The sequence below is a fragment of the Panthera uncia genome (genome assembly GCF_023721935.1).
Source record: "Panthera uncia isolate 11264 chromosome B3 unlocalized genomic scaffold, Puncia_PCG_1.0 HiC_scaffold_1, whole genome shotgun sequence".
Classification (NCBI taxonomy): Eukaryota; Metazoa; Chordata; class Mammalia; order Carnivora; family Felidae; genus Panthera; species Panthera uncia.
The window spans coordinates 1,584,382-1,590,164 of record NW_026057582.1 but is presented as its reverse complement, the minus strand read 5'-3'; positions in this window follow the sequence as shown (position 1 = coordinate 1,590,164).

Genomic DNA, 5,783 nt, shown 5'->3' with positions numbered 1-5,783 from the left:
GACCGAGCAGGTGAATCACCAGGAGGATGAGCGGGGTGATGGAGTGCGTGTTGCATCTGGAGAGAGCTCGGGCAGGAGCTGGTGCTTCTTTGTGCACGGTCGGACCCCAGCTCTATGCCACATGGAGAGATCGCGTGGTCAAATGTCAGCCTTCGGGGGTGTCACACTCCCTGCAACTCTGGTCTAGCATTTTAAATTTGCCCAAAGCCTCAGACAACGGAAGTGCCTCTGGGCCCTTTGAGAAAGCCGCTTCCAAGGGCTGAGCTCCCAGGGCAGGACAGGGGAGCCAGGCCCCAGGGAGGGCAGGAGGAGGGGAGCCAGGCCCCAGATAGGGTAGGAAGAGGGAGGCCAGGCCCCAGGTAGGGCAGGGGAGAGGGGGAGCCAGGACCCAGACAGGGCAGGGAGAGGGGGGCCAGGCCCCAGGTAGGGCAGGGGAGGGGAGCCAGGACCCAGGTAGGGTAGGGAGAAGGGGGCCAGGCCCCAGGTAGGGCAGGGGGAGGGGAGCCAGGCCCCTGGTAGGGCAGGGACAGGGGAGCCAGGCCCTAGGTAGGGTAGGGAGGGGGGGCCAGGCCCCAGGTAGGGAATGGGAGAGGGGGGCCAGGCCCCAGGTAGGGCAGGGGGAGGGGAGCCAGGCCCCAGGTAGGGTAGGAAGAGGGGGGGGGCCTGGCCCCAGGTAGGGCAGGGGAGAGGGGGAGCCAGGACCCAGGCAGGGCAGGGAGAGGGGAGCCAGGCAGAGCTGCACTGGAGGAGGGGCTAAGGGGTGGTAAGGTGAGCACCCCTTAAATGTGTGGGGGTGCCTCCCTCGCCTCACACTCGTCCCTGCCCTGCAAGTTTCTCTATGTCCCTGTGGGAAACAGGCCTTCCGTGTGGGACAGGGTCAGGAGAGGGGCTCAGGTCAGGCTCTCATTCCTGCAGGGTCAGGGAACAGAGGGGCAGGAAGCACAGACATCAGGTGCAGGTGGGGCCTGGGCAGAGGAGCTGAGAAATCCCGGGGCTTCCTCGGTTTCCTTGGGGCCCCCGCTGCCGTGGGAGTGACACCAGTGTCCCTCGTGGGGTGGTCAGGCTGCCATGCGGGCTGAGGTAAGGACAGCGACCCTGGCAGGCTCTCATTCAACCGGCCCTGAGCTGGCCTGGGGGGTTATTTCTTATTGTTTTAAAATTTCTTTTTAATTGTTTTACATTTATTTATTTTTGAGAGACAGAGAGAGACAGAGCATGAGCAGGGGAGGGGCAGAGAGAGAGGGAGACACAGAATCGGAAGCAGGCTCCAGGCTCTGAGCTGTCAGCACAGAGCCCGACGCGGGGCTCGAACCCACGGACTGCGAGATCATGACCTGAGCCGAAGTCGGATGCTTAACCGATTGAGCCACACAGGTGCCCCATTACTTATTGTTTTTAAAGTGCCCTGTGGTTATTTTCTGATTACCAAAGCGATACCTGTTCATGATAAAGACCTTTAAGCACCGTGTGGGTGGTTATGAGCCGGGTTCATGGAGGGGGAGGTGACACATCCCATCGCAATGCATCAGTGTCAGCAAGACGAGGACGGAAAGGCTTTAGTCAACCTCCCCTCGGACACAGGAGGGCAGAGACGCTGCACCCAGCCCCTCCCAGCCTAAGGTTGACCAAAAATGCTGGTGTTTTCTGCACAACCCTGGAGGGGCAGGGGCCTGGGCTCAGGTCACGGTGGCCACGGGGACTGAGCCCCTGGCACTGCCGAGGCTCTTGCTTCTCTGGGTGGGAGGGACAAGGGCTGGGCTGCTGTGATGCCCGGGTGCTCCCCGGGTTCGGTCGGGCAGGCCGCGCACAGCTGGCGGTGCATCTGGGCTGGTGTACCCTGTGTTTCCGCGGCCCTGCTTTTAGGGCTGAGCCCCTCCCCACAGCCCACAGGTCACCACGTTCATTCTCATGCAGTCTCACCACGGGCTGCTGCTGTGGACATCGCGACCCCATTTTACAGGTTAGGAACTGAGGCTCGGGGGAAAAATCCACAATTACTCCAGTGCTGAATCTGATTTGAACCTGGTGTCGTCGGGCAGCAGAAGCCTCTGTTCTCTCCAGTTCACCCCACTGCCTTGTGGGAAACAGGGTCAGGCAGGCAGGGGTCAGGGGCTGGGAGGTCAGAGGTGACCAGCGAGTCTGCGGTCGGGTCTAGGGGTGAGACCAGCCTTTCCCATACTGCTTTGGGGTGAGTGGCACAGCTTCATGCTAAGAGCTGGCTTCAGACTGCCCGGGTCTGAATCTGGGTTCTGAGTACGAGCTGTGTGCCCTCGGACAGGTTGCTCACCCTCTCTGAGCCTCAGTTCCTCATTGGAAGAATGGATGATGACCACCCTGCCTCATGAGCTGCGGTGAGGATTGACTGAGGTGACGTGTGCCTCGCCGTGTGAACACTGGCCACGATCGCAGAGCTGGGGTGGAACAGAAGGTCCACCTGGGAGGGAGGCCAACCTGGCCTGGCTCGAAGGGGCCACCCCTCCCTGGCTGGGGTCCTGAGGAGGCCCCAAGCTCGGAGCTCGGCACAGGGGCTGGCACGCAGCAGGGCCTCACAGGGTGGTGATGGGGTCCGCATTGGCTTTCTTTCTGTTCCCATGCTCCCCGTTGATGGCGAGCCACGCCTCCCCCAGGCCTGTCAGAAGGACTCCCAGGTGCCCGAATGTTCACCGTGACTCCTGGAAGCATCTGTGTGGCCTCAGCCCATGATTGCTGGGTTCTTGGGACCTCGGTCAAGTTCCTGCACTTTCTCTTTCTGGTCAGACCTCAGCCAGGACCCACTTCTGGGTCTCAGCTCCTGGCCTGGGCACTGGAGCCCCACTGTCCGCCAGGGGCCTCCCCCAGCCCTGGGGTCCCCGGCTTGTCGCCCACATCCCTCCCCCTGCCCTGTCCTGGGCCGTTCTGAGCCCTTCCCCACCCCCAGCTCCTTGCCCACCAGCTCTCCAGGTCCTGACATCACAGATACGATGCTGCTGCCCATCTTTGGGGAGCAGGGCCTCCCAGAGCCCCATGGTCACCAGGCAGTGGGTGTGACCTCCAGGGACCTGACTTGTTTTTCCTGGTGCCCTCCTGGGGACTGCATTCCACCGGGGCTGACACGCACATTTCCCCCAGGCCTTGGTGTGACCCTCTGGGTGAAGGGAACCAGATCTGGGGGTCTGGTTCCTCTCTGGGCCAGGCCCACCTCAGAACTGCCTCTGAGCCAGAGTCAGGCCGGAGGCTGGCATGGAGGAGGTGTTTGTGTGTGCTTGTTGAGTGAATAATTGACCCGGATGGGGGCCGCAGGTCCTGAGGAGGCGAGAGGAGCAGGGGAGGAGGGAGGGACCATGTTAGTTCTCCCCACGCCCTTGCAAGAAGGGTGCATCTTAGACGTACCATTGTGTCTTATTTATCTGAAATCAGACGGTAATTCTCGAACAGTCTCATAAAAATTAAAATCAATGAGACCCAAGTCCATCTTGATTAATCCCCTTTGATCTTGCCCCCACTGTGCTCGATGCTTGGTTTCGGTGAACTTTTCATCAGACTCTTTCCTTGTGTTACTTAAGAGCATGTGCCTGTATTAAACACAGAGCTTGAGTTTCGTGTCTGTGTGCGTTTAAACTCCGATCGCGTAAATTGCCTTTTCCCTCGAGCGAAACAAACCTTGGAGATCTGCCCTGTCCGTGGGGAGAGATGCCCTGTGACCCGTAACTGCCTCGTGGGACCCACAGTTGCAGGGAGCGGATGGCCACACCGGGGATCCTCACACCCATTTTATGGATGAGGAAGCTGAGGCTCAGAGAGGTTGTCTGACTTGCCCAGCGTCACTGGTGAGCCTGAGGCACAAAAAAGAGGAGTGGCAGGTGACAGGCTGGGGGGGAGTGTGATGAGGGGGGAAGGCCACAGCCCAGGTGCCAGAGGGGGAGAATCAGGGCCTCCGGAAATCCCATCTCGGTGATCCCAGCTGCAATTGAGGCGTGATGCTGAGGCGCTGTCCGCCCACCGTCCCCCTCGTCCAGGCTCTTGATTCCCGAGCGTCTGAGTCCTGGGTCCTATTCCCTTCCATGCCGGGTGGTCCCAGGTGCGGAGGTAGGGCCAGCTGCCCACACGGCACAGTGTCAAGTCTCCCCTGGACACCAGCTCTGGGTGGCCTCCGCCGGGCCCCCACCCCCTGAAACTTGGGTCAGGGTAAGTGAGGCACATGCCAGGAAAGGCCAGGCCGCCGGGGTGCGCCGAGGCCGTGACCTGCAGCCTTTCCGTGAAGGCCTAGCCAGCCAAGGTGCTAATTAGGGCAGGCTTCCTGAGGGGGAGGAAAAGCACCAGGAAGAGGAAGCGGCCTCCAGGCTGCCACACCCTCTTTCCTCCTGATTCACTGCTGGCCTGTCCACCGGCTGGCTGGAAGTCACCCAGCCTCCCCAAACTCAGGGGCCCCTGCCAGGTCGGGGGCCTTGCCCCGTGCTCCCCGATGGGCCTGCCTCGGCTGACCCACCTCCCAGGCATCTGGCTGACAGAGGACAGGGTGGTCCCGAAGGGTGGGGCGGGCGGAGACACTCAGGGTGCAGTTGGGGTGCGTTCATGGTGCCAGCAGCTGCACAGCGTACTTGGCGGCAGGGCTGTGACCCCCCTGGTGCCCCCGAGATGCTAAAGGGCCCCACCCTGACCCAGGGGTCCCAGGGGCAGGCGTCCTAGTTTTTGGTCTGCAGGTCCTGGGCCTCCCGCACACCCCGGGCCCTCGAGCTCCTGGAAAGCTGCCTCTGATCCTGCTGGTGTCTGTCGTGGCCCGTGCAGCCCCTGCCTCCCGTGGCTGCTGCCTGGATCATACCGCACTCAGGGTGGAAAGGCCGCCGGCTGTGGCAGGAGCCACGAGAGCGCCCCCTTGCTTTCTGAGCCGGCCGCTCTGGGCCCGTCAGATCTGGGCCCGTCAGACCCCACGGGCTCACGTGTGGCGTCCTGGACCTGGTGGCAGAGCACAGTCTCTCCTGGAGCATTTAGGAAACTTTCATTATGTCACATGTCACTAGTATCTTCCGGGTCAAACTTTTCTAACAGGATTTCTAATGAGCTTCCGTGTCCCCATGTCAACCATCAACTCACGCCCAGCTTGTTTCATTTATGCTGTATCCAGACCCTCTCTCCCCATATTTTGAATCAACCCAAGGAGTGCCCATTTTTTTCTTTTTATTTAAAAAATTGTTTTCTAAGTTCATTTATTTTGAGAGAGACAAAGAGAGCTCGAGCGAGCACGAGTGGGTAAGGGGAGAGAGACAGAGAGACAGAGAGAGAATCCCAAGCAGGCTCTACACCGTCAGCTTGGAGCCCGACGTGGGGCTCGATCCCACGAACCACGAGATCATGACCTGAGCCGAAACCAAGAGTCAAATGCTTAACTGACTGAGCCACCCAGGTGCTGCCCCCAACCCCGCCCCCACCTCTTTTCTAAAGTGACAAGTGCCAGACTCACTCCCAGGAATTTAATTGAGTCATCTAGGCTGGGGCCCAGAAAAGGTGTATGTTAGCAAACGTCCCCGGAGATGTGAAGGTGCGGTGGAGGGAGCACTCAGAGCAGGGAGACCTATGGCATTGCGTCCAGGAGGATCTGGAGGACATGGTGACACCCCAGAAAGGGTGGGACAGACAGGGTGCTGCCATAGCCGACTCTGAAAGGCGCTCCCTTTATTTCACGGGGAGGAAAACCACATGTGGAGACAGATCCCACTCCACCCTGACCTGGGGAAGTTGGAGAGGGCGGCCCAGTTCCCTCAGGGCCGCCTGGAGGGGGTGCTCACAGCCCCATCGATCGGTGCTCC